Raw genomic sequence first — 11,405 nt, forward strand, 5'->3', positions numbered from 1 at the left:
CACTAGGTCACACCATGCAAGTAAAGTGAACCTGGAAGCCCAAAGCTCATGCCAGCACCGTAAAAGACTAAACCGTCTTTCTTCCCTGAAGAAGGGGAATCTTCATTCACAAACATTGGCAGGGAAAGTTACTTAAAAAGAAAAATAAAATGCACATTCATCTAAAATAAGTGATACTACATATTATTTGGGCAGCCTTACCACCACTGTAAGTGGCTGATCTTCCTAGAAGCGACATATTCTGCCCCCCTTGGCTGAGAGAACACCACACAATGATACAGGAACTGTGAGGAGCATCAGCAAAAAAAGCTGTACTTTTACAAGAGAAGAAAACATCAAACAACTATCACCCTGCAACAAAGTGTCTAAGTACACAGTAAGAACATCACAGTTCAGTTTCATCACAGATGTGATACTGAACTTCCAATACTCAGAGAGCAGCAGGAAGCATGAGTGAAGCTAACCTAGACTGTTCAGGTAGTCTCGGTTACTAAATTACTTGGTTACTAGAAGCTCCATCCAGGGAATCTGCTCAGGAACAGCAGGAGACGAAGCCAGTGACAGGACTGGTGAAAAAGCTGCAATATAGGTCCAAGGTCTATCCAGAGACAGGGCTACAAGATCACCCTGAACATTGTCCTTCATTTAACATATGGAACTTCCCAATGCCTTGCTGAGTTTTGATAATCTAATTTGTTGTCTCTAGAAAGGTCACAGCACTGTCAAATGTTCCACACTCCTGGGTCCCACACTGATAATCCTACCCCTTCCAAAATGCCTGAGACATGATGTCAACATAATCCTGTCTGAAGAGAACTAAGACACCTGGAACTAAAATGCTTTTTAAAAAAACTGAAGGCAGGAGGCCAGTCAAAGGGCCCACAAATTTCTTACCGGTCATCATTCACTTTTGCTCTGCCCCTCATTTAAGCCTTCCAAAACCAAACTATGACAAATCAGAAGCCCAAGGGGCTGAAAAGCAGTGGCATGTTCAGATCAAGAAGAGCTGTCTCCCATCCTTCCCTTCTTTCAAGTAGCTCACTGTAATGAGGCTTGCAAACGAGGGTGTAAAATGCTGCCAGAGCTCCTTCTCCCCACCACCACCCTGCTCAAAATTATTCCCCAGCATATGTCGTAATCATACACCCAGGAGGGTTGTTAAAACCTTACAGGAAACATCTCACATTTTTTCCTTTACTATTCATGCCATTTTCTATTAGAGACAATAAAGACTTCTAACACTGGATTAAGCTCATTTGCAACAATAAGCTACTATTGCTCCAGGAGCCAGCAGGAGCTCAGACTCATTGAGGGAACTGGGAATAATTAACTGAATTGTACTGGAAAAAAGGAGAAGACTGAAGGCTGTTTTGACCAAGAGAGATGCAAACTGATGCAATGGTGAAGCCATCACATCTTGCTGGGAATTATTGTTGTGAGTATCATTAATGCTTAGAGTATGCAGGTTTTTTTCAGTAAAACTGCTTTGGCCGTGGTCTCCCTTTTTGGTTTTTGCTACTAAAAGACACCTCCCAGAGTCGTAATGACAATAACACAGTTTTACTGATTGCTTTCACTCGTTGCTCAGTATGCACTAAGTCACTTCCCAAAACTCTTAGGGATGGCAAACCTTAAAAACAAAAGCTTTTCTAAGCAGACTGGGTTTTCTTTTCCCTTAAATGATGTATATAATTCATCTCCGTGGTCAAACCTTCTTATTGTGTAATCCGGGGGTCTTCAGTAAGAGTGTAAACAGGAATTGTCTCATTACAGAAGGGACTGGAAGTGCTCAGTGCTCTGAGATCACACATGTAGGTGGGCAGACAGCACGTACACTTTTTAGTAGTCTAGGGACCTCTCTTAGGGAGCATTGACTTGGTTTTGATCATGTACCAAGACTTATTAACTCAAAAGAAACATCTGGCATTGACTCCTTCATAGGCAGAATACTGAACCTGAGGGACCCTGGAAATCTACTCTGATATGTTGCCGGAGCTGTCTGCACGTGATTAGTCCGGTAGCCATACATAAATGCACATACTGTGTATGAATAATACTATTTCTGTATCATATATACAAGTATTACATAGATGAGTATTTGCTGTCCTCAAATTACTGCCTTCTGGCCACAAGCTGGCACATGCCATTAGCCTTTTGCCATGCAGATTCAAAAAAAAGGATGAAGTTTCCATCGTGCCTTTCAGCAAGGAAGATCCCAAGGAACTTGACAATCTATTCATACCTAATACCACCAGAACATCGACACCTTTGGGACAGAGAGCACAGCCAAATACATAACAGAGGGCAGGACAGCAGAAAAAAAGGGAAACATTTGGCTTGGGGCTGCAGAGAAAACCTTGCTTTTTATAGAGAGTGCCAAGAAATGGCTAGCATCCATTCATGGGAGACAGAACTGTGCTTTCTATGGTCACATCCCAAAGACCCACAGTTTGAACTTCACAGTTTATTCTGCCTCAGAAGTATGAAGTGGTAAGATACCTTTCCCAACAAGCTGGACCAGTAGTTCTAATAACTGTGTTCAGACAGACCACAAAGCTGTCCTTTCTGTGGACATCACAAGGGAACATCAAGAAATTTTCCACGCCAGAAGTTATATTAAGTAAACCTGTTCAGGCCTCCTGGATACATGCAGCAAAAAGCTGTAGCTTTTTCCTAAGTGTTGATTCAAGATTAATGATAGTCCTCTTGACATTTCCTCTCTTACTGACTGCAACAGGGGCCATGTTTTTTCTTCCCATTTGCTCTTTTTCACATAACCTCTCCATAGCAATTAGCTCTACCACTTACATTAAAAAAACCCCACCAAACACCCCACCAAACACCACACACCAAAAACCAGAAGGAAGATATCTGGTGTGATTTAACAGCTGGAAATAAGCAAACCCAACATCAAGCAATCGGGTCTTTTCAGGACACCAGTGATCAAAAGACCACTGTTGAGGTACTCTGTAAAACTGCAATTTGCAGTCAGTTGTTGCAAGAGACAAACTTTTTCAGTGTTGAAAATTAGAGTTATTTTGAATAAAGAGGGAAAAAGGATAAATCACATTGTATTAATCCCCTCTCACATCTTCACTGGCTATGGGGATGCTGAAAGCATGAGGTCAGAAACCTGACCATTGCTTTCTCCCAACTCAACTCTTCAAAGTACTGGATGGGACAGAGAAAGGGGGGAAAGAAGTTGATCACTAAATTGAATACATTTTGTCTCATCTTAGGAAGACACTACGCACTTAAGTTCAGTTTTAATATGAGTACTTTAACACTTGCATGCAGAAATATGACTTTTTCTTACACAAGGGAAACGGGGGAAAAAGCCTTTATGAATTACAATGAAAATTCTTCAAGTGTAGGTGCTTTCTTCAATTGCCATGGAATCAGGATGACTAGGAGATTCATGGAGAGCACAAAGAATAGAGGAATATAGGAAGCACCAGCAGATTGTCAAGGCTATTCTCTCAAGTGGTCTCATTATCCATATGTGAAATGAGAATCTTGAATCTGAAAAAAGAAAATGGGTTTATTATTACAGCAGAGCCTTCGTATTCCACAAAAATTGTTCTTCCTCTTATGATGGTGGTAGAGCAGAACATTATCTCAATCTTCATTGCTTACACCTCACTTCAACTGCTTAATAACTTTTGTTAGATTTTGAGCAAACAAAAATGGATCTTCTTCCTGGAAACTGCCTTTTATGCCTTTACTAATTGTTCCCAAAATCTTGACCACAAAAAGATGCCAGGTCATCAAGGATGAGTAGAGAATGACAAACCTGGTATCTTCTAGACAGACCCCATTATATCACAAGGCAGTATATTCTCCATGCTGCTGTCCCCCTTCCAGTGTTTGCCTGAGGTGTTCCATAGGCTTTCTGTCAAAGATAATTACGGCTGTCAGGGGAATGAATAGACAAAGATGTTCACAGGGCCCACGCTCTGGGGGTGGGGAAGGACAGGTATCGTCCTCAGAAGCAGGAGCACTTTGTCTCTCTCAAAAGAGAGATCTCATACAAAATGATGATGAATTTTCAAACAGAAATAATAGCACAGAGCCAGGCAGCCAAGCCCTCACTCACATTTGGTTAGATAACAACGTTAAATGCTCAGCTATTCTCATGCAAAAGTATCTCCCCACTCAGGCCTGAAAGCACAGCGGTAGGATTCAAAAATGTTATTCAAGTTGCAGCTTTCACAAAGCCAAAGGGAATGTTTGTGCTACCTGGTGCAGGCTACTAGAAAGCTCTTGACAGGTGCAAGTCAAAAGAAACAATTCAAGAGGCCTATTAGCCTTAAAGTAAACAGTTTCATTTGTGAAACTGTTTGTTTCACCAACATCATGGATTGTGGAAACAAAGAAGCCACTGGCTACTAAATGCCTGCTTTTCCTGGCGCACATACTGTCATCTTATCATACATATCTTTTCACATGCACATTTTATTTTCATAAGCTTTGAGACATTACAGATTACTGGCGTTATCCAAAAATCGTGCTTCTTTGTACATCATTTATAAACTCAGAGGAAAATTTAACATCATCCAGACTATGGGCTGTTTTTTTTTTTCACCCCTAGAGAAACGGAAAAATGTCGTGTACACAGGCTCACAAGTGGTGGGAAGCTCTCCAGAAAGATGGAGTCTGGAGACTAATCCAAACCTCTTGAGTTTTCAAGAAAATATCAGACCAAAAATCTCACAGGAATGAACTGGCTCTGGAGATTTCTGGCAATTCCTTCTCCTGACCCCACCCAAAACTGAAAAACAGCTACAAAAGCAAATCTAATATTTTTCACAATATTTTTCAGTATCACGGTCTGTGTAAAGATTCAGAGTAAGTCCTTGCTTCATCTAAACTGCTCTTCCCATCCAAAGGTTGCAAGGATACATATTTAGCCTAATTGTGATGGTCACAGAATTACTCTAATTTTAATTCCACATGGAAACCAGAAGTTTGATCCTCCGTGTTTTTGCAATGCTTCCTTCAATAAAGGCCAATTGCTTTTGGCTAGCACAGCAGTCAGTTTCTTCCATTAACCTTTATTCAAGCCAAAACACTTTGGGTGTAAGTGACATTCAGTTCCTGAGACAATGACGGCCAGAGAAATACCTATCATGAGAGTGGAATCCGAGAGCTCTCCCTAAACTCCAGCTGCCTTGTCTCTGCTTGACATCTTTTCAGTCTTTGAATGCTTTCTGCACAAGCCATTACACCCTTCAACACTTCTTCCAGGAAAACGCACACAATTCCAGGAAGCCCGTGCCTCAGGTGAATAACAATGACAAAAGCAACTTTCTAATGGCAAGGCAGGAGACAATGTTGAAACTTTAAGTCTCTATACACAAACGCAGTAAAGGCTACCGTGATGGCCAATATTTCCCAAGGAAATCAAATATCAATGCATTGTTTGGATAGGAGATCTTCTGGAAAGAGTAATGAACATGCCTAACCCTGTATACTCAGCAAAATCTGATCTCACAGCCTGAGATCATTTGCTGGCTTCAAGTCACATCTGGGAGTTACTCCTAACAGCGGGAAAAGAAGTTGTTTCTAGGGACATCCAAGTTCCACTTCTAAATCTCCCTATAAAACAGGAGCTTTTGCCATTTAGTACTGCAGGTGCCCCCCCCCTTTTTTTTTTTTTTTTTTAAGATGAGGTTTGTGGTGGCCTCTAGCGGAATGTGGAACAAATGGTATAAAAAGGAAAAAAGGAGCAAGGCATGTGCAGCCTCCTACAAAGCTGACCAGGCCTTCAGCTATTCATATCTGAATTCAGTGGGAATGTGTTTAAAACTCTATGTACTTGCTAGTAAAGGGCTAATCTCTATAACCCTAGCCTGAGAGTGATCCATCAATTCAGACCACTTGCAGCACCATAATGAGTCATCCTATACAGAAAAACCCTATAACAGTTTTTAAATGATACTGTTGATGTTTCCTGATGTTCATCAAGTTGTCAGTCTACAAGAATAATATCCCTTGTTCTGTTTCAGTGTTTCTACTTCCTCAGTAAAGGAGATGGATGCAGGTTATAACTGGATTTGTTTTGAGCCCCAAGAGAGCAGTTCAAGATCAGTTTGGGATTACAGCAATCATTCACACTCCAGCTAGCCCAAGATTTGGTTTCTGCCTTCAAGACACATGGACCCATCATGAGCAAATACACTATTTGACTAGAGTTATAATACCTTCCTCCCCTCCATTTCCTAGTAAGCCATCACACTCATAGAAAATATTGGGTTATTTATCCTGCCGCTCCTCACTATTATTCTAATATGGCTTTTCCATCATGACCTTGCATGCTTTGGACGTTCCACAAGTTCTTAATTACACTGTGCAAATTCTCCTGCTGTAGAAGTTCTGCATCTTGGCTAGTGGCCCTGTGTTGCTCTTGATCCAAAGGAGTTCATTGCCCAATGTTTAAAATTACTTTTTTGTTTAAATGACATCATTACCAAAGCGCTACTTAGAATTATTGCTCTCCAGACCTTCTTTATAACCTTTTTGCAATCATCTCTTCCAGCAAATTCATATACTGATCTGCTGCCAGGAAGGTGGCCTAATATGTTAGTATCTTGTCTGAGATTGGGATGCCACTTACTTGCCAGAAAGTTTCTTGTAGCACCTTTGCTCTGTCTTCATACTATAGCTGAAATAAAGGCTGTAGGATCGAGTTCAACAACATTTCATTCTCTTAATAACATGTGCTAACAACTACATAAAAAAATTTCTGTGTTCTGGGTTTCCTCCACATGACAGAAGGCTCATGGATTTCTGGACCAGAACTGAGAAGCTGTTTGAAAACTGCTGTTTGATCATACATCAAGCCCAGTAATTACCTTTTTAGTGAAAACAGCCCCAGTTCAGAGTTTCCAGACTCCACGATGGGTTCGTAGTGTTGCCATGGGTCTTGCTCAGGGTCCAGGAATTCAAGCAGACTCCATTTTCATTATAGCACCTGTAGCAGCTTCTGCAACGTGAATCTCAAATGGCGCCATTTCATAATCACTGGGCTGCGTGAAGGACTCATTCTCTATCTTTTCACAGCTCTTCCTGCACCCTTCCATTTATTTACTTGCTGTCACACTGGCTGCCTTCCACAGTGGGACCTCTGCCTCCTCACACAGCACATAGAAATGCCAAAAGCAAAGGCTAGCTAAGCAGTTAATTTGGAAGTGCTGTCGAAAGCCTGGTAGAAGGCAGATTGGATCGGGTCCAGAGAAGGTCCCGAGGCGTTGCCATCAGGCTGCTGCTGCTCCCCGGGCAGGTCAGTGGGTCTTAAATTGGCCAGTCTGAGGAAGTCTCAATAACCAGCACCACCAACTTGGGGTGAGAGAATCGCTCCACCTCTGCCCTGGCTTAGCAGCTGAGAAGCTTGCTATGTAACCATACTGAGAAAGGGAAAACCAATAACCCTTAGCAAAGGAACTACATGAAACACTCCTTAACATCAATCTGATAGTGGGAAACCTTGTTTCAAGCAAGTAGGGGCAAATCTACTGTATTTTAAGCCCACTGTGTTTAGGAAGCTGGTGGTATAATCAACTGTAATGTTCACTCTCAGGAGTAGTGCCAAAATCTGGGACCCCACTGTCCTCTTGATCTTTTCATAGGCTGTTTGATGAAATTCCACAGTGGCCTCGGTACATTTCCAAGGAACTCATGACTTCTGGGAAAGCATTACAAAGCTACACTGTAACCATTCATGACCTGTGTTCAGTACTGGCTTGGTTCCTCCTCAAATCCACAGCATTCTGCAAAGAAAACATTCTTTCCACTTCAAGTAAGCTTCTCCATCCTGAAACCAGTCTGGTTCAGGCACCCAACCTCTTCTTGCCCTGCACTCACCCCCAGACATCAAAAATACAGGGTTTCCATGATGGCAAAGCAACTGTGACACCTAATAATTTGGGCTCCCTCAATTCTAGGTCTGTGTTTTGGGTTTTTTTTCAGGCAAGAAATGAAGGAAAAGCAACTGTTAATATTACTAGTCCTACCTATAGCCGCTACTACAGTATGAAAGTTCTTGCACTCATTGTTTTCTGAATCTTTAATTTTTTGCAATGAAAAGATAAGGCCTAGCTGGTGAATTCTGCGTTTCACATCAAAAAAGAAAAAAGCCAGAGAGGATAATTCTTGAGAGCTAGAGACCAGAAAATTAAATGGTTCGTATTTCAGAACAAGGTCCATCTTGGATGCAGGTGTTTACATCAACAGGAATCCAAACCACTCATATAGGTCATGTAGCCACATTATATGTATGGCAAAACACACATTCCTACCCCCTCAGCAAAACCCAAAGGGCAACACACATCATTATTAGATCGCTTACATTATTTTGTTTTTAAGACAAGTGCCAAATTAACAGACTTCTCCCACAGCAGGAAGAAGGATTTACTTGGAAGGATTTACTTATATGTAAAGAATGCAAGTATGTTATTCACTTAAACAAAAAGCAAAGAAAAAGATAGGGTGGGACTCAAAAAATACTGGTTTTCAAGTTATTTGTTCTCTTAAGATCCTCTTTACAAAAACAACCTCATATTTAACCCTGTGCATGTTACCTTCCCCAAAAGCTAAAAACATGTCTGTAAAAGCACTAATACTTTGAGAAGAGAGCAAGCCTTTACCATATTAGAAGCTGTGTTGCTAAAACTCAAAGTATTTATAAACTTAAATGAGACACCAGGGATAACCTGAAAATTCACCACTCTTCTTTTTCCTCCACTAAAACAGAGGGAGGAACACCAGCCTGCAAGATTCAAACACACATCAAAACCCTTTGTGAAGTACTGGATTTTACATTATACCAAAATAACCTCACTGCTTCTCCATCTGCCTAGGATAACTGCCAGAAATTAAAACAAAGAAACATGTACGCTCTTTGTAGACAATCAAGAGCTTCAAAATTTGTTTTTAAGCTCAGATACAACAACATCTGTTTTGAAGAATTCCCATTTAAAGAAATGTTGATGCCCCTTTAGAAACTGAATATTTTTAACAAGTCTGCTCCTTCCAGAACTCCTACCAAAGACAGATTTAATAGGTAACAGATACTCTCAAATATCTTCTTGAATATATCCATCAATTCCAGCATTTTTTCCTTGGATTTTAGAAACTATGCCTTTTTGCTAGCAATCTTTAACTTCTGTGGCCAGTTAAAGAGAAGTCGATCACTTCACGTAGGACTTCTGCAACCAAAAACCTGCAGAAAGCCAGCAGCTCTGTTCTTAAAAAGATTTTCCCCCTACATTAGTTCCTTGAATTCAGATTCTATGCTAACGTGGCGTTGTTTAGGATGAACACACACTTCAGCTATTTTCAAGGAGTAGGACTTACAAAGGATTTTAATACATTTTTGGAGGGAAGGATTTCAAATTCTATACCAAAATAAAGTATTTTAATTAATATTTTAACTTACCTTTTAACAGTTTATTAGCTTTTTAGTATCCACTTAGCTTAGACAGTGAAAGAAAACTGATTTATAGCATAGTTTACAGCTAGTTTCATTTACTGACTTTCATATGCTGCTATTATCTTTTTATGTCACTCATCACCTTAAATATCTAAGTACCTTCTTCATTCAAGATCACTGAAGAAATGTCAAGATCTTCTCCTCCTTTTCCTTCGTTGTTTTAAGTCACCTACCCATGATTTGCTTCAGGAATACTTTTTATAGCCACAATTGAACCTGCAGGTAAAGCAGTTGAAACAGAAATATTATACAACTTGCTGAAGGATAGAAGCATTGAGATTCCCCTGATAATGAGTAATAGTCCTTTTCTGTGAATTTTCTGTACTACATTACTCACACTCCTGAAATCAAAGCTGGGTTGCATTTACTGTTGCACTTAGATTTCCAGCACCTTAGAGAAACTCTTACATTTACACTATAATACTTTTCTGCTATGCTATGTTGTGAAAACATTCTGTGCATTATAAGGCTTTTTTAAAATGACCGTTCAATCTAGTACCACTTGCCAGAGATCTTTTAATGTGATGCTAAAATACCTGTCATATAAATTTAAGCATTAAGACTGAAGTCCATAAAGCTATAATTAAAAAAAAAAAGAAGTCTTTATTTGCACCTTATTCAGAACAGCTCTTTCTCCCAACGTTATTGTTCAGATCCCATAAAGCCACATGCCCAACTACTGATGCCTCTGTCTCACCACAGCTGGAAGTAAAGCTTTACTGACATTAGGGATTAACAGACCACATATCCTTAAACATACATACTGCATTACTTTCAATCTAGTGCATATTAGGACTGTGCTTTTTAATTCCACAAGAGCCCAATAAACCCTTCAATATTTACTTAAGGGGATTTTATGGTCCTTTTGTTTCGTGAAGGCATTTATATGAGCTCTGATCTTACGACATTTGCATCGTCAGCCATTCATTTGTGAAAATTAAATAGAAATAAACAAAAATAGCTCCATAACCTTCTTCTCCACATCCCTACTAAATGCGGCAATATTTGTTGGTCCAGTAGCTAGAGATGGAAAAAAATAGAGCCAGCATAACCACTCCCTGTCCCGACACTACTACAGACGTTCCAATAGGAAAAAGCCGAGGAAAGATTATGAAGTTCTGGGAAAAGATCCATTTTAGCTATTAATCCTTATTATCCCATTTTCTAAGGTCTATAAAGCTTTTTAAAGATTATATGGGATGAAGGAAGCTATAGAAATGTTATGATCCCAGAAGATCTTCCTAAACAAAAGGAAAATGTATGTTGCTATGAACTTGCATCAAGCTGTTCTTTTGATTCCCCCCCCCCCCCACAGCGCTGCATTAGCTTTCCTTCTATGTCCCTCTTGTGGCAATGAGAAGAATTGTAACACCTGCAATGGAATAGCTAATTCATAGCCTTCAAAAATTTTTGCTTTGTTGCTGTGTTTTCAGTGCATTGTTTAAATTAAAAAAAATAAAATCTTTTATTGAAATTTTGTCAGTATACAGCAGAATAACAACAGGTATTCTTTGCTGTTCCACTTACTAGTACTCAGGCTAGGTAAATGAGGTAAAATTGAATAGAATTTTCATTTGAAGATTTGTTTTAGGGAAGAGGCAAGCAAAAGGAAAAACAGAGACAGAAAATTAAGAACTTTTAAAACAATATGAGCTACCTGAACATTAAACAAAAAATAAGAAATAGAGATGTGAAGTGACAGAGCAGATAAGAAGGTAAAGTGATTAAATATGCATAAAAAATTTACTGATTTCATTTATTGTTCTATAATATGTTAATGTATTGCTAACAATACTAACAGACACATCATCATTAGATGTGTAACGTGTGAGCATTCCTTAAGCATTCTTTGTCAAGAACATCTGATCTCTGCTTCATATTCATTTTCCTCTAACCTGAATTGTTTCATCCCAGG

Source organism: Balearica regulorum, chromosome 26, assembly GCF_011004875.1.
Source record: "Balearica regulorum gibbericeps isolate bBalReg1 chromosome 26, bBalReg1.pri, whole genome shotgun sequence".
NCBI lineage: Eukaryota > Metazoa > Chordata > Aves > Gruiformes > Gruidae > Balearica > Balearica regulorum.